We start from the raw sequence: 26,691 nt of genomic DNA on the forward strand, positions 1-26,691 counted from the left end.
CTTGGACTTCCTAATCTCCAGAATGGTAAGGAATGAATTTTACAAGTTATCCAGTCTCAGGTATTTTGTTATAACAGTACAGACTGTTACTGAATACATTTTATCCACCAACACATTCTTAAAGATAGTTGCATGATGGTGCAACAGAGTTATGTCATCCTCGCAGAAAATTCATGGCTTTAAACAAATTAACATCATCATGCACAGAAAGCAAGTGGGTGAATCTGCTTTAGGCAAGGCTTAAAGCTGAAGCTAGAGAATCCAGAGCAACAGCCAAGTCCGAGGTAACAGACTCTTAAAGGGGACGTGGAACTAAGTATTCACACCTGGGCAGGAACTGGCTCAAATCAGGAACAGATGAGGGGAGAGGGAAAAGGCTGCACCAGTGTGGATATGCAATGCTGAGTGAAGGCTCCTGGGCCAAGGTGGGAAAAATCTTTGATATGCCTCTTCTTCTGTGAACTGAGTAAGCTTATGACACCAACACTATTTTTGTTAAAATCACCTAAAAGCTCTCATAATGCTCCAGAATAACATTTTAATTTAATTATTTTTAAAATATAACTTAGAGTTCCTTCTTTCAACAGTTATGTCGTAAATTTGTTGAGGCTTAAATAGTAAATTACTGTGTTAATTGGCTCCCGATTTTCACCCAGCTGGGGATGAGGGTATGCTGTAGAAAAGCGTGAGGCGTGTGCTGTAGCAAGAGTGTTTACCTTCTGTGGGAAGAGGAAGACATCGAGGGGAAGGTAAGAATGGAAAGAAAAGGGCAGAAAACAGTCTAAAGAAATGGGTCAGAACATTTCCAGTACTTTTCCATTTGCCTAGATTCAGTAAGTCAAATGGGTATCTACTCACTGGAAGATGATTATTTTGGTCCTCATAATTCACAGAGCGTTGGTGGAGTGCCTAGAAGGGTTCTTGCCTCAGTAATGAGAAATAATTAGACCCAGACAAAATGCTTATCTAGTTCTTCTCAACAAATCTTAAAGACAGCACTGGAAGGAATCAAACTGTTTCTAAGAAATTTAAATATGTTACAAAATATAGCTCAAAACATTTATCAGTAGGCAAAATATATATAGGATGACACAGGAAAACATTTACAAATTCTGCCATTTAATCAAAGATTATCAGGTATAAAAAAGGAAGAAAATAAGACCGATAGTGAAAAGAGAAATAAATCAATCCAAATTGATCCAGAACTGATACATGTGCTCAAATCAGCAAAGAGCTTAACACGTAAAACTATTCTGTACGTTAAAAAATTGAAGTAGATGTATGGAAATTATAAAAAGTTATCGAGACCAAATATCTGGAGATGAAAATTACAATATCTGTGATAAAAACTATATTGGGTGGGATTCATGGCAGACTAGAAATTTCAGAAGAAAAGATCAGTAAACTTGAAGATACAGCAATAGAAATTAAGCAAAAGGAAACAGAGAATTTTAAAAATGTAAAGAGATTCAGTGATTTGTGGGACAACTTCAAATGGCTTTATATGTGTGTAATTGGAGTCACCAAAGGCATTGTGGTGAGGAAGAAACAATATCTTAAAAATCAAGATCACTTACTCCTCATGCCATCAGCAATTATATTGAATGTAAATGTAGAGGCAGAAACCAATGGCACATACCTATGTAATACCAGCGACTCCGGAAGCTGAGGCAGGAGGATCGCTTAAGTATAGGAATGTGAGAGCAGCCTGGGCAACATAGTGAGACCCCATCTCTAAAAGACATTACAAAAAAAAAATTAGCCTGGCATGGTGGCATGTACCTGTAGTCCCAGCTTCTTGGGAGGCTGAGGCAGGAGGATTGCTCAAGCCCAGAAGTTTGAGGCTGCAGTGAGCTATGATCCTGTCACTGCACTCCATCCTGGTGACAGAATGATATGCTGTTTCTAAAAAAATTTTTTAAATGTAAATAGTCTAAATGCCTTAATTTAGAAGGCAGAAATTGTCATATCTGATATAGGTTGTTGCAAAAGTATTATGGTTTCTGCCATTACTTTTTTTTTTTTTTTTTTTTAAGATTGAGTCTCCCTCTGTCATCCAGGCTGGAGTGTAGTGGCGCAATCTCAGCTCACTGCAACCTCCACCTCCCAGGTTCAAGCGATTCTCCTGACTCAGCCTCCCGAGTGCTGGGATTACAGGCACGTGCCACCATGCCTGGCTAATTTTTGTATTTTTAGTAGAGATGGTGTTTCACTATGTTGGCCAGGCTGCTCTCGAACTCCTTACCTCAGGTGAGGAGGTAAGCCTCCCAAAGTGCTGGGATTACAGGCTTGAGCCACCGCACCCAGCCTCTGCCATTACTTTTAAAGGCAGAAACCGCAATTACTTTTGCATCAACCTAAATAAAAGACTCAACTATATACCATTAAATTATTTTAAATACATAAATAATTCTACAAAATATGAAAGTTATGATTAGAATCCAGAATACTCATGTTATAACTTTGTTAATATAGAAATAATACCATGACACCAAAACTACCAGAGTTTGTGAAGGCAAGTTGGGAAAAACTGAAATTGCACATTTTTAAAAAGTAATAATAGCTAAATTGACAATGTCAAAAGCAGCTAAACCAACTTATAAATTTTAACTATAAAGATTAAATATATATATGAGAATATAACAAACAAGATCAAATTTTAGCATATATGAAAACCTCTGATACTTGTTAAAATGCTTATTCTTAGATCCTATTCTATTCTTACAGATTCTGAATTGAAATTCTCATCTGGGCCCAAGAAACTGCCTGGTAAGTAATTACCCTTGGTAATTTGATGTAGATGGTGTCTATGTATCACATAAAGAAATATTCTGGTTTAATAATTAAACCAGCCAAAATGTGACAGTGAGAAAAGATGGAAGGTAAGAGTAAAATTAAGTTCTTTAAAACTACAGATGTATATTCCTCAGAAGAATTATATTAAAAAGAAAATGCATCATGACCCAGTGGGATTATTTTGACTTAACATTAGAAAATCTATAAAGGTAACTCATTATATTAACAAACTTAATAAAGAAAAAGCATATAGTTATCTCAATAAACATCTGAAAAACATTTATATCAATTTCTGATAAAAATTGATATTACAAAGTCTACAATTTTAATTTTTCCATTTTAATTATTTTTACCCACTTTATATTTCATAGATTGAGAGACAAGTTAAAATTTTCTGGTGACTATTTTATGATTTATTTTTACCTGTATTCCTTAAATTTCTCATAGAGTTTATTCAAAATTAATTTTGATGTTACCTTACTTGGTGCAAAAGAAAATTCACGACAGTTGAATCTTTATTTTTGCCTTGAATTTGACTTTATTTGGTAATAATATTACAAAAATTTTTTCATTTAATTTTCATTTCTATGTTACATCTATCAATTTTTTTTCACTTCAATATCTGTGTTTTGCTTTATGAAGCATATTTCTTTTGTACAATACATTATTGGGCTTTGATTTTAATCTAAGTCTACATTTTTTCATTGACTCATCTCTTTTATATTGATCTGGTATGAATGTATACTCCTTAATTCTGGTATTTTTTTCTATATTGAATATGGACTTTGTTTTTTACTTTAGATATCTAGTCTATGCTTCCCTTGGTTTGGTGGTTGGGGTTTCAGTGATGGTTGTAACGGTGGTAATGTATGTGTTGTTTTTTGATAGTTTCTGAGACTTACATATGGTTTTTACGTCTCCAGATGGTTTTAATACTATTATTTCTTGATTTAGTAATTTTAGAGAATATCTGTTGATATGTTCCCCACCTTGAAAGATTAAGCAAATAAAATTTAAATAATGTAATATAACTACACACTACCTAATAGCTAAAAGTGAAATGAAAAAAAAAATACCAATGTTGATGAAGATTTGAAGCAACCAGAACTCTCATGCACCGCATGAGTAGGAGTGTAAACTGGTAAAGTCACTTCAGAAAGCTCTTTGAAAATGTAGACAATAGATAAATCAGCCTTATTACGAAGGAGTTCCATTTCTAGATGTAGAGCCAAAAGAAATGCAAGCATATGTTTGCCAAAACACATGCACTGGAATATTCTTTGCTGTACTATTCATAGGAGCTAAAAATTGGAATACAACTTTAGTGTACATTGGCAATACATCGGATAAACAAAGTATCAAATTCTATATTCACAGAGTTAAGTACTATAGAGCAATTAAAATAAACTATTTTTGCATGCAACAATAGTAATGAATCTTACAAATATTTTGAGGAACATAAGCCAAACACAAAGGATTTCATACTTTATTTAATTACTTTTATACAAATTTAACAAGTGGTCAAAGGGAGGCTATGTTATTAGAAGTCATGATAATGGCTACCTGTGCTAGGAGGATCTACAAGGAAGGCTTCTGTAATGCTTTTAACATTCTATTTTGGTGTGTTCATATTGTTAAAGTTTATTAAGCTGTATATGTATGATTTGTATACTTTTCTGCGTAATAATTCTGCAATAAAACATTTAAAAATTGGTAGCATTCGGCCGGGCATAGTGGCTCACACCTGTAATCCCAGCACTTTGGGAGGCCCAGGCAGGCAGATCATGAGGTCAGGAGTTTGAGACCAGCCTGACCAACATGGTGAAACCCCGTCTGTACTAAAAATACAAAAATTAGCTGGGTGTGGTGGCGCGCACCTGTAATCCCAGCTGCTCGGGAGGCTGAGGCAGCAGAATCACTTGAACCCAGAAGGTGGAGGTTGCAGTGAGCCAAGATCGTGCCACTGCAGTCCAGCCTGGGTGACAGAGCGAGATTCTGTCTGAAAAAAAAAAAAAAAAAAAGAAAAAAAGAAACCTGGTAGCATTCAGTGCTGGTGAGACTAGGAAAGCTAGGCATATGTTATGCTGCATATGTATGCTGATGGAAATGCCAATTAATATAATAATTTTGGAAAGCAACCATATAATTGCTATTAAATTTTAATATGAATATATAATTGGAGCCAGCAGTCCACTTTCTTTTTTTTGCAGTTTTTTTTTCATTATACTTTAAGTTTTAGGGTACAAGTGCACAATGTGCAGGTTTGTTACATATGTATCCATGTGTCATGTTGGTGTGCTGCACCCATTAACTCATCATTTAGCATTAGGTATATCTCCTAATGCTATCCCTCCTCCCTCCCCCCACCCCACAACTGTCCCCAGAGTGTGATGTTCCCCTTCCTGTGTCCATGTGTTCTCATTGTTCAATTCCCACCTACGAGTGAGAACATGCGGTGTTTGGTTTTTTGTCCTTGCAATAGTTTACTGAGAATGATGGTTTCCAGTTTCATCCATGTCCCTACAAAGGACATGAACTCATCACTTTTTATGGCTGCATAGTATTCCATGGTGTATATGTGCCACATTTTCTTAATCCAGTCTATCATTGTTGGACATTTGGGTTGGTTCCAAGTCTTTGCTATTGTGAATAGTGCCGCAATAAACATACGTGTGCATGTGTCTTTATAGCAGCATGATTTATAGTCCTTTGGGTATATACCCAGTAATGGGATGGCTGGGTCAAATGGTATTTCTAGTTCTAGATCTCTGAGGAATCGCCACACTGACTTCCACAATGGTTGAACTAGTTTACAGTCCCACCAACAGTGTAAAAGTGTTCCTATTTCTCCATATTCTCTCCAGCACCTGTTGTTTCCTGACTTTTTAATGATGGCCATTCTAACTGGTGTGAGATGGTATCTCATTGTGGTTTTGATTTGTATTTCTCTGATGGCCAGTGATGATGAGCATTTTTTATGTGTTTTTTGGCTGCATAAATGTCTTCTTTTAGAAGTGTGTGTTCATGTCCTTCGCCCACTTTTTGATGGGGTTGTTTGTTTTTTTCTTGTAAATTTGTTTGAGTTCATTGTAGATTCTAGATATTAGCCCTTTGTCAGATGAGTAGGTTGCAAAAATTTTCTCCCATTCTGTAGGTTGCCTTTTTCACTCTGATGGTAGTTTCTTTTGCTGTGCAGAAGCTCTTTAGTTTAATTAGATCCCATTTGTCAATTTTGGCTTTTGTTGCCATTGCTTTTGGTGTTTTAGACATGAAGTCCTTGCCCATGCCTATGTCCTGAATGGTATTGCCTAGGTTTTCTTCTAGAGTTTTCATGGTTTTAGGTCTAACATGTAAGTCTTTAATCCATCTTGAATTAATTTTTGTATAAGGTGTAAGGAAGGGATCCAGTTTCAGCTTTCTACATATGGCTAGCCAGTTTTCCCAGCACCATTTATTAAATAGGGAATCCTTTTCCTATTGCTTGTTTTTGTCAGGTTTGTCAAAGATCAGATAGTTGTAGATATGTGGCATTATTTCTGAGGGCTCTGTTCTGATCCATTGATCTATGTCTCTGTTGTGGTACCAGTACCATGCTGTTTTGGTTACTGTAGCCTTGTAGTATAGTTTGAAGTCAGGTAGCATGATGCCTCCGGCTTTGTTCTTTTGGCTTAGGATTGACTTGGTGATACGGGCTCTTTTTTGGTTCCATATGAACTTTAAAGTAGTTTTTCCAATTCTGTGAAGAAAGTCATTGGTAGCTTGATGGGGATGGCATTGAATCTATAAATTACCTTGGGCAGTATGGCCATTTTCATGATATTGGTTCTTCTAACCCATGAGCATGGAATGTTCTTCCATTTGTTTGTATCCTCTTTTATTTCATTGAGCAGTGGTTTGTAGTTCTCACTTTTGGGAAATCTGATCAGTGGAAGAAAAGCAGCAAGAGAGAAGGATACATTAAAGAAAATATTGAAAGAAAATTGTGAAGAATTTTAATAACTATTATTATGAAAGTATTTAAAATAATTGTAGTACAGTCAGTCAGACTTTGATATATTATGCAACTATTAAGTAGAATATGTTTTATACATAACTGAACTGGAAGAATTTCTCTGAAATGTTACTAATTGAGAAATACCTAAAAAATACATAAACATATTCAAGTATTTATTTAGCTATATAACCAGATTATTAATGTTGTTTAGCTAATGGGAGTAGGGTGGGAAAGGAAAGTAGAAGGGAGAAAACAAAATAATCTATGCATGAAGATCTGTGTTTCTTTTTCTTTTTAAATAAAGGCAAAATCTTGAAAGTAATTCTTTGTTCACATAAAGATTGTAGGAAAACACTTGAACCTGGGAGGTGGAGGTTGCAGTGAGCCAAGATCATGCCATTGCACTCCAGCCTGGGCAACAAGAGTGAAACCTCATCTCAAAAAAAAAAAAAAAAATTGTAGGAAAAAATACAGTTTTCTGGTGTCACTAACAATATTAGTCATTTTGGTGTGGGTGTGCAAGTGTATATATTTTGCACATACAAGGATATTTGTTATTTATTTTTTAAGAAAAATTTAAATCTTTGTCCCATCTACTTATAATTTTAGATAAGTATAAAAATTTATTTGAGTGATATACCTCAAAACAGTAAAAGTTGATATCTATAGTTGTGTGATGAGTGTTTTACTCATTTATCTCATATGTATTTTCTAGACTTTTCTGAATTTACTCAAATTAAAAATTGTAAATGCAAACATAGTAGTAGAAAATAAAAAGAAAATAGAAAACAAATAAAAATAAATAATATAAAAATAACACTTTAAGAAACTGGAAACAAATGTACCCTAAGTTAACAGAATGATAGCTCTTCCAGAACGTGAAGCAAAGCCAGCATGGCGACATTCTTATTTGAGAGCAGAAGGAAGAAGCAATGTGAGTTTTATGTAAACACTATCATCTGTCTTTTGCTTTTTCTCCCCTTCAGAAAGCTCATGTTCTACAAGAGTAGGCTTTTTGGAAAAAATAGCTTTGCTTGCTGTCTCATTACTTATGCCAAAATATATTTTCACTGAATCAATGTTTTATAAATCAGAAACAATGTAAAAGGAACAGGAGAAAATGTAAGTAATTAGATTAAAAATTTGGGAATAAGACTTTTTGACACAATAAACAAAATTTTAAAAAGGAATTTCTCTATTAAAGTAGAGTAGTTTAATTGTTTTGCAAGAGAAAAGTACCACAGAAAGAATGAAAAGACAAATGATAAACTGGGAAAATATTCACAACACATATGATGGACAAAATATAAGCCAGTAACACTGGCTAACAACTTGTTGTTAGAACTTGTTGGCTAACACTGGCTAACAGCTTGTTGAGAGAACCATGCTAATATAAGTACAGACGTTTAAAAATAGTTCCTTGTTAAAGAAATTCATATTCAAACATAAAATTATGATTTTCACCCATTAGAGTAGCAAATTTCCAAAGTTTTTAGTATATACTTGGGTAAACAAAGATTTATACACTGTTTATTATGTTTGTAAATTGGTGTAAATTCTTTGAAATGAAATTTGGCAAGTTTATGTGTGTCAGATTTGAAATGTATAAATCTTTTGATCCATTGATTTAAACTGTAGATATTTTATTTGTAATGTAAACAAAAATGGTATCATTACAGCACTTTTTGGATAAAGGCGGAAAATTGGGAAGAGTCTAAACTTCATTAGATATATGCTTTACTAAATTATGGTAAACCTGTACATTGACATACTCTGCATCTTTCAAAAAAGAGTGTAGTGGCACTAAATATGTTGATTTGAAAAGATTATTGGATATTTAGTTACTTATTTGGTGGAAAAATAGGAGGAAAAATAGGAGGTAAAACAGTGTTTATAGTATGATCTCATATTAAATCTTATCAAGTATTATTTAAATATAATTTATATGTGTAAACATTTCCAGGAGAGTGAATAAAATACTGACTGTAGACTCTTCTGGAGAATAATGTTGGGAATTTTGCATAGGAAACTACGTTTCACTGTATAATCATTCTTAGGTGTTTATGTGCATGCATTATATGTCAATTAATGATAGGTAAGTAACACAATACCAGAAATACAGGCATGGCAAGGGCAGATGAAAAGTAACAGAAAAGAAGTGAGCAAGAAGATACTAAAGAAAAATTACATGTTTTGAGGGAAAAATGTCAAGAACAGGGATGGCTAATATTTTATGTTATTTTAGTTCCTGAAATGTAACCATCCTCCTCTGAGCTCTCCCCTAAACCTTTAGGAAAATATGTGGCAAGCAAAAGCCTGTTAAGTTGTTTTTTTGTGGTAGCAACCAAGGAACTAAGTATAAAAAAACATAAATACTTAATGAAATTAAAAACTAAAATCTGATGGCACTCAAAATTTGCATTCATTTCAGAAATGGCATTGAAATTTTCCAGAAGATGTGAACTAGGGCAACAAACTAATCATATGTAGATCTTAAGAAGCAGGACTCTCCAGTGTGCACTTCAGTTACACCTATATTAAAAAATACATTATTAAATTAATGTCACTTCAATATCAAGGAATATAAAATAGATAAAATTAACTTAAGAGATGGAACTACAAATGGGCAATGAAATAAAGAAGAGCATTTTCGTATTGTAATGGATTGATTTGTCATGGCAACATTAATTTGAAAAGACATCAAAGGGTGTTAGTAGTGTGCCTTATCTCTTCCCTGAGATTATGCTCTGCTTGCTGGGAGAAGATTGTGTATAGAGTTTATTTCTTCTTGGAACCAAAGGGTCTATGATAATATTTTATTAGCCTCAGAAGCCCAATGGCCTCTAGAGATGCACAGGGCCATTGGAATAGTGCAGGAACATAGGAGGATTGCTGGAGCCAGTCTCTCAGTGCTCTTGCATTTGTGCTGGATTATTGCTGCTGTTCTGTGACCTCTGCTTCAGGAATGAGTGAAAAGTACTGGTAGGAGCTCTCATGAGACCCTGCTAAGCTTGGTCTCTTGGATAAATACACCAAGCTCAAAAAAGAGACTTAGGCTCTATACTCTTATTGCATTTCTCGTTAATAAATTCTTAATAACTACTGGGAAATCGAGATAAGTAAACTGAGCTTTTTTATGTGTACTCGGCCTTATGCGATTTGCCTTTACAGATATTTTATTTGGGGATACATAGAGGAAGCATGTTAAATGCATGCAAGTAGTTTCTTAACAACTTTGATGATTTAAATGATGATAATGGTTTGTTGTTGTTGTTGTCATTGTTGTTGTTGTTTTTGGCAGGAAGGAAATGCAATTCCTTGTTAGAACTCTAAGTTTGTGTCTCCAAACATTCAACAGTAGGGAAAAACAAAAACACACCATTCTTCCTCCAGCTTGTCGGGTAGAAATGGGACCTGGAAGAGTCGGGCTTTTGGGGGGATTCCAGTTTAACACCTGACTGCCCTCACTCCAGGCCCTGAGATGCCTTCATAATCTGTTTTGTTTTGTTTTTAAAATGATAGGTGTCAGTCATTTATTTCTTCCAAGCTCTTTAGTGTTGCTTCTGTGACAAGTTTCTGCAGTACAGTAGATTTATTTTGTTTATCATCTGTCTGACTCCATTCCTACTGCAACGTGAGTTCCAAGAGAGCAGGGATTGTTGACCTTTTTTTTTTTTTTTTTTTAAAGAGATAGGGATCTCACTAAATTGCCTAGGCTGGTCTCAAAGACCTGGGCTCAAGTGATCCTCCTGCCTTGGCTTCCCAGAGTGCTGGGATTACAGGCATGAGCCACTGCACCCATATATGGAATATGGTTATGGTAGACATTTGTCACTGCCATGTTTACTAGTATTTTTTTATACAGCTTAGTTATGTTTGAGTAACATTTCCCAATAATAATAAATTAATATACAAATTTAAATTTCATGAAGTATCTCCTTTTTTCTTTAAAAAAATCAGTCAATACATATACATTATAAAAATGCTTATTCCATAATCTAGGTTATACCACAAATACTATGTCAAATAATTTTTTAAATTGTCACAAATTTTTGGCATGATTTTTTTGTATAACATGATTATTAATAGATATGTTACTCCTGAAGAGTAATGACTTGACATAGGAAACCATATCTAACTTTTTTGACAACTTCCTTGTGAAATGAACATATAGTGGTGTTCATTTCATATGGTGAAATGAATTGCACCAGAGTTAAGTAGAGGAATTTTCATAGCATCAACAATATTGTTTGAGATGTTAAATCTTTTCTTAGCTTATGTTAAAACAATAACAATTCTATTATTTTAAAAATTATCATTCCTTATAATACTACAGAAATTTTTACATATTCTATAACTTTCTGATTAACTGTTTCGTAAATAATTTATTGAAGTGACACTTTAGTTGGCATAATTATATTTAATTTCTGTTTACTTTTATTCTTTAAAAAGTTTTGCAAATATTTGGCTGAGTTTCAGGATTCAAAAGTTGAAAGAAATGATAAGTTCAGGATATTTTTCATTTTTGCTCTCCAAAAGCAAAGAAATTTTTTATATAATATTTTCGGTGATCTATTTTTTCTGAGAATTAAAACTCTATTTTTGTCTTAGTTTCACATGGTATAGCCTAGTTTATTTTCCTGTTGGCCCCTACTACTCTCTCAAAGTGTCTGTTATTTAGTTTTATATGAGTCATTTTTGAAGAATAAGGAAGAGATTGACACACTAATAATAATATTGCACATTAAAGCTAAAGGTTTAAAAGAGTTTTCATTTTCAAAATGCTTACACTCATTTCTCAACTTTTATAAAAGCAAATGGCTTGAAGTTTTCCAAAGTGTTTTTGCAACTTCAGTAGTAAAGCCACAACTTTGAGGACTATTTATTCTTCCAATTTTCATTATTCAAGTTCATATGGAATCTGATATATGCTTTAATTCTACAGTGTTCATGTAACAGACAGTAATAAATATAAAGTTCACCAAGAAAATATTTAAAGTAATTTAATATATTTACTTTCTTAAGGCAACATCTAAAGATTTAGATTAGTACTAATGTAAAATACAAAACTATTATCTTAAAAATTGGGCTGAAAAAACAGACTTTCTTATTAAAATTACACTAGTGCTATTTACATAGAATCAAAAAACAAATAGGATTTTTAAACTTATGTGTTTTCCTTATTGTTCTTTTTCCCTCAGGCGTTGATAATAAATTTGATATACAATCTAACTCGTATTTATTTTAGCACTATTGAACTAGAACTTAAGTTTTTAATAAATTATTAAAATTAATTTAGGGGAAACCGTTGACTATAAGTTGATAGTAATTGAAGTTTCACTGTCTTAATCACAATATTTTTTAAAATGCTGTTTTCTCATTTCAGTAGGTACATCACTTCTTCCAACAAGATAAACGCTAGGGTGCTGCAGTCCACCAATTTGGTACTTTAAAAATTCTGTTCAATGTATCATAATTTCTAAATATTTTAGATTATTTTCAGTAAACAAAAATATTTTTTAAAGTTAATGGCTCTTTAAAATGATTTTAATCTTTGTTTTTTGACTAATTATTTTTACAGAAGTTATTATTGTTTTAATTACATTGATTCATGGTGTTTGAAAAATTTTTCTTGTTGATGATTAAAACTTTTTGGTATTTCAGTCTTAAGCTTTAACAGAATGGAATTACCATTTTGATAAAGTATTTATATGTTCAGCACTTTCAACTTGTAATAATAAAACACCTAAGCATCATTTCATGTAGATCGCTAGTCACAGCACAAATACACTTTTGTTGAAATAGACAAGGAATTTTTAGTTCCAGAAATAAAAATCTTTTTGTTTTGTTTTGCACTGATTATCACATAGATTCAAGAGATGTTCCAGGATGTAGTGATTTCTGCAGAACATTAGAAGATTTTACAAGCTGTACTACTTTATTAATACCATTGTTTTATGATATTTGATACTTTAAAAATTCTATTCAATGTATCATAATGTCTAAACATACCCAGACGTTGTTTTCTCTTAATTATGGGTGTTCATTTTTAATATAGTGTTTATACATTTTAGAGTTTTTTATATACTGTGTATTTACTACTTACACGAGAATTACCCAGAATGGGTTGTATGTTACTGATCAGATTCATTCAAAATTAACCTATTTAGGATAAGAAGCAACTACAGAATTGGCAGGTAGTATTAGTTTTTGCCATGAAAAGTAATGGCAAAATATTCAATTACTTTTGCACCAATCTAATAATAAACTTAGGACTGCCATAAATCATCCAGTGCTTTTTAAGGAATGTGTATTGCTGCTTTACCATCTGTTGTGACTCATGCTAATTTAGCAGAGATTGCTGAAAGGCTTCTCAGAAGCTCCCATATCAGAAGGCCCAATTATCAATTATTATTATAAAATCTTAAAGCAATTAGCTTGAAACAATTAGTGTATTAATTGACATTAATCAATATTTACACTTATTTCTATTACTATTTATTGACAGCAGTGTAGGAGTTTTACTATTCCTTCTACTGTTGTAGCCACAGCTGATACCAGCTCCAGAAATTGCCAGATTATTTGCACATTCTCCCCAAAGCAGAAGCAAGAAACTCACTTTCTGTCTTTCCTTGCAGTTTAACTATAGACACGTGCCTTAGAGTCTACCAATTACACACACTCATGCCAGACTGACTTCAGAGGAAACAATATGAAGAACAAGATGGCTCAAGTAAATTATTTAGTAGTCCACAGGTCAAATTTTGAGTTTGGTTTTTAGCTCCTTTAACCCTGCAATGGCAATAGATAAGTGTTTCTTTTCCACAGTCAATAGGAAGATGGTACATGAAGGGGCAGAGACTGCCAAATAAAAGCCTTTGAATTCCAGAGGCAAAGTGAGTTTGGTTATTATGATAGGCAACAGACCTGAGCAGTAATCAGAAGGTTTTGACCTGTAGATATTTCTGGTGGTGAGATGGGTTTGTATAACTGAAATAGATGGGAGCCACTAATATTCTATATGACCTGTATAACCAAAAATATTCTAGGTATAGTAAAGCCATCAGAATATAAAGCATCTATTAATTACACCTTTTAAACATATGTACTCTAGTCTCAACTTCTAATAATCTACCAAAGGAAATCATATGCATATACAAATTATTTTGGCAAAGGGCATACTATGTCAATAGTGTGAGAAAGGTAGATGTGCTGTGTAAACATAGAAAAGACTGAAATTCTAGGTAGGGAGATTAAAGAAGTTTTTGTGAATAATTTCAGTGTCTGTTCTTGGGTGAAACTTGCTGTCCTTCCAGCTACCTACATTTTTCACAATTCATAATGACTCTATTTTCTTCAAAATTATAAGTTCCAGCCTCATTTTTAAGCTGCTTCTTTGTCTAGTTTAGACATCATGGCCTATCATTTTAATCACTATCTAGCCAACGAGACTAAATTTTATTGTATCCTTGCTCATCTTTTTGGATCAATCCCCTCTTCAACTTGTCTACTCCTGCACTTGGGTTCTGGAAAGTCTTGTCTACATTAACTGACTCGTCATCTCTATGCAATAATTCATTTAAATGATATAACAATTCTGTCTCTCATTTTTCACATGGTTAGCTTCCTCCTTTAAGAGGCTGCTTCTTTCTCCACCTCTCACTAACAACATTAAGAATAAGATGTCCTTCCATCCAGTTTTTTGAAAAAGTCGTGATAAATAAATGCACCCAATGTCCTGTTCCCCCAGTTAAAAATATCTACATTCATTTTTTGTTGCTCATTTCCTTCATTAATTTATTAAATGGAGATAATACAGTTGCATAGAGTTGCTATAAAGACTGAATAATCTAAAATATGTGTCATGTGTCCTGCATGTAGTTAGCTAATTTAGACAATAGCTTTATTTCCACTTTCCCAAATTTAGTTTAATTACCTGCGTTCTGGATCCCATTTCATCTGAGCCATATTTGCCTCTATACCTATTAGCCATTTGTTCCCACCCTTTCTATTGACTTCACACACCAATATGAGTCAATTATGAGTCAATTCTCCCTTGAAGCAACACCTCCTATGAAATACCATGCCTACATTTCCTTTCCTTCAAGGTTAATTTTTTGAAAGTCTTGTTTATGTTGAAGAATGGTAATACTCATAAAAAACTATTTTAGTTACCCTTAATAGGGATTAACAAGAATTAAACTCAGATGGACAGAAAACTTTTTGAGTATCTTATCCAAACAGCAACAGGAAATGATTTCTTGGTATATGTTGTTCTAAGCAAATTGTTTAATGGTAATATAAAGTGATAATTCAGTTCTATTCCTCTGTCATAAATATGCAAAATTCAGGTAATAGAATTTTCAAAAGCCCAATACTGAAGTCATAAGCAATTACTATATTGTGCTTTTTTTGGCCAAAATAGAGGGCAATGGAATTGGGAATAAAGTATATTGTACCATTAAGGCAAAATTATTGTAAATAATGATGACATATACAGTCTGGGGTGTTTTTGTTGTTTTGTTCTTCTCATTGACTTCTTAGCTCTCTTTAACCTGATGTCCTGTAAAACAACTCATTCAGTGCAATGAGCTCTTTGGTATCTTTTTTATTCCTAAATTCAGTGGCCTCTTAATTTCTTAACTTGGTGGTCCGTCTAGTGCTTGACCTTGCTGACCATGTTTTCCTTGAAAAAAATCCCTCCTTGGCTTCCCCACCAGGACACATTTGTGGTCTCTTTCTATTCATCTGGCAAATTCTTAGTCCTTCAATCCCCCCATTTTTCCTATCTACCTCTTCATGGTTTATCATTCCATTCCCTCCTCTTCACCAGATTTTAAGATATACTCTGTTTCCTTTATTTTAAGTCTTACCATAGAAATAACAGAATATTCTACTAAATGTATCAAAGTCTTGCATTAGTCGCTACCTTTACCCTTTTCTCAGGCAACATACGCATCTTAAAGCATCTTACATCCATCTAGCCTTTTCTTGACCTTGTCATGTTGTAGTGAATTTTATCTTATTTGAAAACCTATAAGATGCTGTTAGTATTGCTATAGAGGGCCAACCCTCATTTTTATTTTCATCATATTTACCATTCATTTTTGTTCATTCTCTCTTACATCTCAGATTTTTCATATAAAACCATTTTACTCCTGAAGTGTATTCTTTGATTTGGTGATGTAACCTCTTTAAAATAAATCCAAAATGTTCTTATTTTCTTTTCGTCACTGAAGGAATTTTTCTTAGTATATAATTATGACAATTATTTTATTTTAAATTACAATAAAGGCATTCCACTGCTTCCTGATTCTCAATATTGCAGTCCAGTCGACTGCCACTTAACTTCTCTGATAACCCATATTTTCCCCTCACTTCTGACTGCTTTTAGGAGCCTCTCTTTTATTGGTATTATTCTGCTTCTCTCTGATGTGGCCAGTTGAAGATTTATTTTTTTATTTGCTGGGCTTAGGATTTGATGGACCTCTGGCTGTTTCATGAGTTTTGAAAGTCTTTCAATCTTGATCTTTTCAAATATTAACCTTCCCCAGATTCTTTCTCTTCCCTTTTTCTGAGACATCAATTAGATACATTTTAGAACCTTTCACTTCTTTTTCTATGTCCCTTAACCCCTTACATGTTTGCAATCTTTTTTTCTGTGTAATACATTTTGGATAATTTTTTCTATTATATCTTTTCAATTATAATTCCTTCCTCAGCTTTGTTAAAACAGTGTTTAAACCATCGTTTGAATTTTAAATTTGAATCATTGCATCTTCCACATCTATTTTGGTACATCAGGAGGTAATTCTATAGTTAACTTTTAGTTTCTTAATCTCTGCATGTGTCTGTGCAGATTGTCTATCTAGTTATCATCTATCTATCTATAGCTAGTTATCTATTCAGTGTACTTAATAATTTGCATCTAATAATCCTAAAAACTGTCATAGCTATACATTTCTTTTTATGTATGCTTGTTCTTTTTTTTTTTTTTTGAGATGGAGTCTTGCTCTGTCTTCCGGGCTGGAGTGCAGTGGCACAATCTTGGCTCACTGCAGCCTCCACCTCCTGGGTTCCAGAGGTTCCCCTGCCTCAGCCTCCCAGATAGCTGGGATTACAGGCACATGCCACTGTGTCTGGAATTGGTTCCTTCCGGTGGGCTATTGGTCTCGCTTACTTCAAGAATGAAGCCACGGACCCTTGCGGTGAGTGTTACAGTTCTTAAAGATTGTGTGTCCGGAGTTTGTTCCTTCAGACGTTCAGATGTGTCCAGAGTTTCTTCCTTCTGGTGGGTTTGTGGTCTGCTGACTTCAGGAGTGAAGCCACAGACCTTCACAGTGAGTGTTACAGCTCTTAAAGGTGGCGCGTCTGGAGTTGTTTGTTCCTCCTGGTGGGTTCGTGGTCTCACTGACTTCAGGAGTCAAGCCACAGACCTTCGCAGTGAGTGTTACAGCTCTTAAAGGTGGCGCGTCTGGAGTTGTTTGTTCTTCCCTTCCGGAGTTGTTTGTTCCTCCAGGAGGGTTCATGGGCTCGCTGACTTCAGCAATGAAGCCGCAGATCCTCGTGTTGAGTGTTACAGCTCATAAAGGTAGTGCGGACTCAAAGAGTGAGCAGCAGCAAGATTTATTGTGAAGAGCGAAAGAACAAAACTTCCACAGTGTGGAAGGGGACCCCAGGAGGTTGCCACTGCTGGCTGGAGTGGCCAGCTTTTATTCCCTTATTTGCACCCACCCATGTCCTGCTGATTGGTCCATTTTACAGAGAGCTGATTGGTCCATTTTACAGAGTGCTGATTGGTCCATTTTACAGAGTGCTGATTGGTGTGTTTACAATCCTTTAGCTAGACACAGAGGCTGATTTGTGTCTCCCTCACTTGCTGAACTCTAGTCCCAGGTTAAAAATGAGATCTCTCTCCACAATATTATAATTTTAAATAATAATGTTTTTACAGTGCTTTGACAATATACATCAACTTTTCTAAAATACTTCATCATTTTCCAAATGACATTGACACTGAGGGCATATATTATTCTCCATTAGTGATGTTGAAAACTATTTGCATATAAAATGATTAGAACAATTAAACACTTTAACAATGTAATTTTTCTTAAAAATATATCTTAAAATTAACCACCCAGTATTTTATTATTAGATAAGGAAGAATGATTTCTGTACAGATCTTTTTCTTTTAGCAGTAGAATTCATTTTCCTGCTCTGAAGCTTCCAATGTCTTCTGATTACCTAAAATATTTTAGTTTGGGATTTAATTGCCTCCAGAAACTGGCTATAATCTAATTTGAGCCTATTTTCCTTTGCTCCCTACAGACCCATATGCTCAACTATCTACTGTTTATCTTCAGTGAAATGTCCCACAAGTATTTAAAATTCAACATGTGCAAAACTTGACTTTCTGCTCCCGGATTTATTCTTCTTCCTCTTGTTTTGTCTCTGTGGTTTAAATCCCCTGATTAACCAGTTATCCAAAACGCCCTAAAATAATAATAGCTTACTTGAGAACGAGGGACGTTGTTAACAGTATATCATTCGATTTCTAAAATGTTATCTGTGAATTTCTATTATTCCAAATATATATGTAAGGACTGAGACTTGGCAGGGTAAAGAAATTTGCCTCCCAGCTAGAAAGTACAGCAGGTGGAATTTGATTAATGTTTGTCTGGCCTGTAAGCCCTTGTTCATAATGGGTATGCTGATCTAGAATCTCTGAATCACTCTTTCCTTTCTCCTCACAGAAATCAGTCCTGTCACATTGTTTTTTGATACTTTCTTTCCAAATGGCAGTCAGTAACAGTGTCAGATGGCTCACATGCCAGTCTATTCACCTGTATAATGCAGGGATCTATGTGCCACCAGATAGAGATACAAAGAGAGTTGCTGACTAAAGACTTTCTATAACCTGTCAGGCACAATTATGTTTCTCAAAAGTATTTGAGGTGTTCCTACATCCTTATTATAAATATATTTTTATTTGGCTTAATTTGGGTAGGATTTTTGTTTGTGTCTTTCAATTTAATAAATTCCAACTGTTTGAATTACTTATTACTATGTAATAAACTACCTCCAAACAGAATGACTATAGATAACAATTTCTTATTATTGAACCTCACAATTCTTTCCTTGGAACTTTGAACGGAGTATAGTGTGGTCCATCTCTGTCTCAATGTTTGGGACCTCAGTTGGGTTGACTCAAAGGCAGATGCCAGCAGTAGCTGGAAGCCATCGCACTAGTTGTTCTCTCACTATTCATTCCCTTTAATCTTTATTACTTTCTTTGTCTTATTTTGGATTCATTGAGCTTTTTATGGTTCCATTTTATTTTCTTTACTGATTTATCATGTATGTCCTAGAATTTATAATATACTCCTTTAATTAATCAGATTCTCCCTTCAAATATCGTACCACTTAACATGTAGCACGGGGATCTCAAAATAGTATATTCCCAATCACTTCCATCCATGCTTTGTACCACTGATATTATTTGTTTTACTTTTATGTGTACTGTAAACACAAACCATATTGCTATTGTTTTTTTCTTGCAACTGTCTGTTATTTTTCAGACTATTTTACCTAAGAAATAAGAAGTTCTTTTATCTTAATTATACTCCAGCCCTCTACATTTCTTTGTGTGGGTCCAAAATTCTGTTTGTATTATATTTATTCTCCTTTAAGAACCTTAATACAGTTTCTTGTCGTGTATGTTTACTAGAAATGAATTACTTCAGTTTTTTTTCTATATCTGCTTTCTTTTTGGAAGATATTTTTTACTGAGTATAAATTATGGATTGACAACATGTGTTTTTCAGTACATCAAAGATATCATTCTATGGCTCCTAAATGCAGGATAAATTATATAGATGAAATATTTCTGTTGTCATTCAATTTTGGATGGATTTAATTCAGGTCAACAAATTCACTCTGTAGTAACAGTTAGTAAGATCTCATTTATATTGGCTTTAGGAAGGGGGGAGGGATAGCATTAGGAGATATACCTAATGTAAATGACGAGTTAATGGGTGCGGCACATCAACATGGCACATATATACATATGTAACAAACCTGCATGTTGTGCACATGTACCCTAGAACTTAAAGTATAATAAAAAAAAAAACCAAGTATATACTTTATAGGCTTTTTGATGACTGTTACGTTTATAAGCAGTCACTATGAAAATTGCAATGGTAATTTTATATGTTAGTTTATCAAACATAAATCTTGTTTAATTTTATATTTTGTTACCTATACTTTGGGGGATCAAGGGAAGAGATGGAACTCTTCCTCTGAAAAGGCTTCTTGGTACTTAAAGTAGTAAAACTATAAAACAATAAACATCCAGTATTGAGAGATGATATGATAGGGCATTTTGAATTCCTACGGGTGTCTAAATTTTGTATGTCAGTTGGACATTGTAGAAGTTATGTAAATCAGCATAGTTAAGTTATACATAACTTAACCTTGATTTATAAGGTTATGTATAACTTAACCTTGTTATGTATAACTTAACCTTGATTTATAAGGTCTTAACTCAGATTATGACTATTCATTGACATTTCATGAGAAGCTTTAGAAAACTTTCTATTTTTAAACACCATTTATATGTAGACTTCTGTTGTCACTGACTTTGGGCTTTATATTTTCATAGAGTCTTTATGGAAAAAATAGAACTTATTTTCCACTCTTGTAGCTATAGCTGCTGCACATTTTCACCCTGATTTATTTTTTTTTGTTTCTTAGCTTTGATGTTTTCAAACCAAGGATTGTGATTTTCAGTTAGAATTACATATTAGAAGCATTAAGACTATGTCTGTGATCAGAATGCTTTAGTGATAAACCTATTTTGAAGACATACTCTTAAGCAATCTGGATCTTAAATGTATGTGAATACTTTTTTAGAAAATGATAAAGAAAAATGGAATTACTTCAAAGTGTTTCTTGAGTCATTGATTCTTTTAGCATCTCAAATGTTAATTAGAATAATTGGAATCACTTTTTAGACTTTTCAAGTTACCTTCCTTGGGAAGTTTGTGCAGTGTTATAGTTTAGTTTAGCTCCTCTTATAGGGTAATGGTTTGCTAGTTTAAAACTGTAACCAAACGAACTGGTCAGAAAACATGTATCTAAAACACTTAAAATGTTAGAAAGTTTGGGAATATTATAATCTGAGAGTTTTTGCTGATATTTGTTATTTATAGATATTTGTGTATTTAACATACTTACTTCTGGAAATATATGCCTTTCCTAAAACTTAACCATGCATTCAATACCATGGCCTACCTATAGAATTGAATATTTTGGACCATGTTATCTGTGGCACAGTCAGTGCTGTGTTTGAGGTAAATGCAGTAGCGGTTAGTTTTCTACTTTGTCTTATAGAAGGTAGAAAACGTGTATGTTATGTTTCTCTATAAAAGAAAAAATATTAATATTAAATAATTTCTTATGACTGAGTCACTCACTTATTTTTCCAATAATTGAGATTGTATATTCCTAGTGCCATTAGGTATATATGTATGTAACCTTAACAGTTTTTCAGCTGAAAGTTGTATTTTTTTTTGATCAGGACTCTTTAATCTCATTTTAATTTCCTTTGTTTGAATGAACTGTAGTTATTTTATTTATTCCTCTATTTACCATCTAAACCAACTGTAATGACATGACACTAATAAAGAATTGAACATTTGTAAAAAAAAAAAAAGATATCGTTCTATTGTCTTCAGGATTTCACAGTTTCATATAAGAATTGTACTGTAATTTTAATCTTTGTGTAATGTGACTTTTATATCTGTGTGTAATGTGACTTTTATATCTGCTTGATGTCAGCATTTTCAGTTTGAATTTTAATTTCGCCAGTTTGAACATGATATGTCTATGTATGTGGTTCTGTTTTGTTCTGTTTTCTTTCATTTGTTTTTTTCTCTTTTGGTATTTTTCTTATTGGTGTTCTATGAATTTTTGGATCTGTTGTTTGTTATGTGCTATTACTTTTAGGAAATCCTTAGTCATCATTTTTTCATTATTTCAAAAAAATTCTTCTACCAAATTCTCTTTTCCTTCTGCATTTTACCTATGTGTATGTTATGCTGCTTGGTTTTGTACCAATGTTTGTGGATGCTCTGTTTTATTTTTGTTTCACTCTTTCTTCTTTTCGTGTTTCAGTTTGGGTAATTTCTACTGACCTGCCTTCCAGTTCACTGATTATTTCCTTGGCTGTGTTGAGTGTACTCATGAACACATTAGGAGCACTCTTTATCTTTCTTACTGTATTTTTGAACTTCTAGTATTTTCATTTGATTATTTTTAATTGTTTCCATCTCTCTGCTGAAATTACCCACTTGATCTTGCATGTTGTCTACCATCTCCATTAGAGCCTTGAACACATTAGTCATAGTTATTTTCAATTTCCTGTCACATAGTTCCAACATCTGTGCTATATCTGAGTTTGGATCTGACAACTGTTTTGTTTCCTGGCTGTGGCTTTTCATATATATAATTTAGCCTGGGAATAGTACATCTTTCTATCTGCTAGACCTTCAATGTAGAGGTTTGAGGCTGTGGTTTCTGTAGTTAAAATCAATGCAACCTTTGTATTCCCATAGTGAAACCTTATGTGGAGAACAAGGACTGACTTGCCATATTAATATATTTGTTTGCCCTCAGCTTTAGGTGCTCCTTTCTAATTGCACCACAGAGAGGGTCTCTTTGTACACTGTCATTACTGAAGCTCGTTTGCTTGTGGGTGGTGGGTGGTGGTGGGGTGTTCCCTGTTCTGATTAATCCTCAACCTTAGACAGGCACAATATCTTTAACCCTCATAGATGTGGCCTTCTCAGTTATCCTGCCCCTTAGCTGACAGTGTGGGCCCAGCCTCTCTAGGAGCTGGTTTTTCCTGGTATTTTTGTCAGCAGGACTCTACAGGCAAAAAAAGCGTTTGTTTCCTTTCTTCCCATGGGCTTTTTTCAGTCAGAGGAGATGAGAAAAAAGGTTCAAGTAGAGTTTCTTGCTCCTTGTTTTGGGGTGCTATTCTTCTACCCTAGGTCTGCATGCAATCCGATACTTTCTTCAGGTTCTCTCATCTTTTCTGTGGTTACATGGGAGGATTCATGGAGAAAAATCCTGCAAGAGGGTGAGAACTTCCCCACTTTCTACAGTCTCAAGGGTTCTGCACTGCCCTTCCAGCCTTCCCTGAGCCTTCACCAATTCGTTGACTATTGTATCTGAATTCTACTTGTTGGTGCCCATTGGCATCTGGGAAGCAAGCACACAGTATCCTTCTCCCTGCAGGTGCCTGCCCCTCCTTAGAGTTTGTCCCATTGGTTGCTCTGCAACCTCAGTTCTCTGAAAGATTACAAAAGAATCATGAATTTGAAGTTATTCCAACTTGTTTTTGTTATGAGGGTGGGAGTGATGTTCTCTCCTGCTCTTTACATTCTGGAAAGGATACTAGAAGTCCTTAATGAGATATTTTGTATTCTTTTAAAAATAATAAGTCTTGTCTTCAAAATCTAGTATGAATTGTTTACAGCACATCTCAATTTGGATTCACCATATTTCAAGTGCTCAACTGTCATGTGGGATTAATGGCTTTCATATCTGACAATTCAACCCTATGCACACAGCTGCTGAATATCTTGCACATAATAGTCATAATATGCATATTCTTTAAGTCTGCCTGGGCTGCCATAACAAAAATACCACAGACTGGGTGGCTTATCAACAAGAAACATTTATTTCTCATAGTTCTGGAAGCTGAAAGTCCAAGATAAAGGCACTGGCAGATTTGCTGTCTGATCAGGGCTATTTCTCATAGATGGCATCTTTTTGCTGAGTCCTCAAGTGGGTGAAAGAGACAAGCTCCCTTGGGTCTTTTATAGGGGCATTAATATTTTTAATGAGGACTATGCCCTCATGCTCTAATCACCTCACAATGGGCTCATCTTCAAATATCATAACCTTCAGTGTTTGGATTTCAATATATGAATTTGGGGGTATGCCAACATTCAGACAATAGCACATATTTCAAATTAATATTATCTGGCCTCCATTCTTTGAGGAGTTAAAAGTTTAGAGTTTGATATTTTTGGTGATTTCATATTATTCATCTTAATAATTTTATAATTTTAAGCGCCCATTTAAACTGAACATAGAATATGAAGACAAATATCATATTATCCTAAATGTGTATTTTACCTTCATTATTTGTTTATAAACCTGAAGATATCAGGACTGTTACTGTAGATAGTTGAGGTAAAAATTTGTTAAGTTTATTCAAAAGATCATTTTCTAGCCCATATTGTAGTACCTATCTTTAATCCTGAGTTGCTATATTAAAGTTTTGCTTTAACGTTATGTAAACACTTTCAGCTTCTTTATACTAAAATTCTTCTTATTATTCAACATCAAAATAATGATTTTGCCTTTAAAGCACCAGAAGCAAGTTGTAAGATGTTATGAATCAACTCATTTTCTTGAATAGCAACACCAAATAGAAATCCTTTAACAAATTCATCAGTTTTGATTTATGCCAGATGCATAGATGTGAATTTGAATTCCTAATGTAGAATTGAAGCAGAAATACTGAGGAGGTCTATAATGGCAGCAAAGTGAGATGTTTTACAGTTCATTTATTTTATTGAATTCATTATTTTTCCAGATAAAGTATGTTCTTTCAGCCCATTTATTAATGTGACATTTAATTGTGGTCCCAAAACCTATCCAGTTATAATAAATCTTTGTTCCTCTCACTTCATGTACTGTACTGTTTTCTGCCTTCATCTGTTTTAGTATGAGACACACTCTGATTGAGACAAATAGTTTCAGGAAATCAGTTGTTCTAAGGTTCTTCCTCACCACCCCCGCCACTCACCCCCGCTTAGGTATGTTCTAAATGATGCTGGTGATCAATAATGACATCTTTATTATTTTTCATATTTACTATGATACCATAAAGACAAAAACATGTATGGTTACTTCATAAATAACCCTAAATGCATTAGAGTTTAAAAATCAATGCTTAGATTCTTCAGATAGCCATGAATCACAGAGAGGTCTACATGAGCTGGCAGAAAAGGGACACAGCAGCAGGCTATAAAGAGTCATAATGTTTTTCCATAACAACTACCCAACCTCTGCCCACCAAATAGCTCAGTTAGCAGGTCAATTCACGTGAATTTGCATGAAACGTTTAGATTGCTAGTCTGTAATAACGGTTAGCATGTAATAGATTGTGGCTGTAGGTTTCACGATTATTCTGATTGTGACTAAGGGTTATACATTTCCTACAAGTGTTTTCTTGTGTTTTCTAGGCCCAGCATACAAATTTGTGCATGACTAAACCTTGTTGTTTACAGTATTCTATAGTTTTGGTGGAATGGTGCTGATTTGGATTGGGCTTAAAGAGACAATAGAAGTAGGAGAATTGGAGAAAAACTACAAATAACTCTTTGGGGGAATTTTGCTTAAAATCAAGCAAAACAATGGAAAAGCACTATTGGACAAAACAGGATCAAGAGGGTTTTTTTAATGAAGGAAAAGGGGCATATTTGTACACTAAGGAGAATGGTGAGAAAGAGAGAGGCAGAGGGAGAGAAGAGAGGGAAGACAGAAAGAGAAGAGAATTGCTGGAGAAATTGAGTGTTGGTGGGATCCGGCGCACATATGCAAGAACTAGCTTGAGATAGGCTTGTATAGTCAAACCACAGTCAGAGCAGGGGACAGTGTAAGAGGGTGCAGAGGCTGGTAGATGCAGGTTGAGGCATCCAGAACTTTTCTTCTGATTGCTTCCATTTCTTCAGTGACTCTGGAACAAGGTGTTTATCTGAGAGTGAGAATGGAGGAGGAAGAGAGTTGAAAAAACAGAAGGTATGAAATAGAAAAGAAAGAGAGAAGGGATAAGGGATAGTGTCCCAGGCATTTTGCAATAAAGCCATATTAAATTCAACTTCAAGTCCTCTACTTATGAACTCAAATCCAGTATCTCATCTCCATTTCCACTATTGTTAGCCTAGTTCAAACTACCACACTCTCTTGCCTAAACTCCTAAACTGGCCTCCTATTGGCTTACACATGTCCACTCATGCTACTCTCAATCCATTCTTCTCATTGCAGCGAGGGTCATCTTTTCAAATGGGTGTGTTCATGATCCTGCTCCACTTACATCTCTAAGCCCATGCAAGATACAAGCAACCCCTTCCATGATGTCCTCACCTCAACTCTTTGTTCTTCCCTCACACTTAGCGGTTCTACAGCAATGGCTTTTTTCACTCTGTTAATGAGCCGTGTTTCCTCATCCCATGTGGCTTCATAAATGCTGCCTGGAAAAATCTTTCTCTGTATTTTATTTCTATTTTTCCTTTATATTTCAGTTGAATTGTCACTTTCTCAAGGAAACCTTCCCTAGTATCTTTAATTAATTTAATTTCCCTGTTAAATCCTTTTATGGTGCCATGTACTTTTTGCAGTTGTAATTTTATTATAAATTTATTTGTGAGATCATTTGATTAAAGACTTTTCCCTGCTGAACTGGGGAGCTCTGAGAGAGTTAGGACTATGCTTGCTTTTGCCCGCCAGTTTATTGCTACATACTAAGTAAATCATGTCTGGCACACAATGGACCTCAATAAATATTTGTCAAATTAATTTTGACTGAGTAAATCTCATGGGCACCAATTATCAAAATTCACTACCTGTAGAATTCTGAGCTACATTCTTTATAAAATTCATTTAATCTTTATAAAAATTTATACAGTAAAAATTATTGTCTAATTTTAAAGATGGAGAAATTGAGACTTAGAGATATCTCTCTAGGTCTTTGGAGAACTCTTAAGTAGGTTCCCCAAAGTTAGCCAGCTGATATTTAAGCCAGACAAATTTGACTCCAAAAGCAC

General features: G+C 34.2%; 1 long non-coding RNA gene across 1 annotated transcript in view; it reads left to right on the top strand.

Annotated features, from left to right (window-relative positions):
* Positions 1-2,726: 2,726 nt before the first annotated feature.
* LOC116465528 (uncharacterized) overlaps positions 2,727-26,691 on the top strand; it is a 153,038-nt gene continuing 129,073 nt past the window's right edge. Inside the window, exon 1 of the long non-coding RNA XR_009212936.1 lies at positions 2,727-2,769. This is a non-coding gene — a long non-coding RNA (uncharacterized LOC116465528). The remainder of the gene's footprint in view (positions 2,770-26,691) is intronic.

This window comes from Hylobates moloch, unplaced genomic scaffold (assembly GCF_009828535.3).
Source record: "Hylobates moloch isolate HMO894 unplaced genomic scaffold, HMol_V3 SCAFFOLD_3, whole genome shotgun sequence".
NCBI lineage: Eukaryota > Metazoa > Chordata > Mammalia > Primates > Hylobatidae > Hylobates > Hylobates moloch.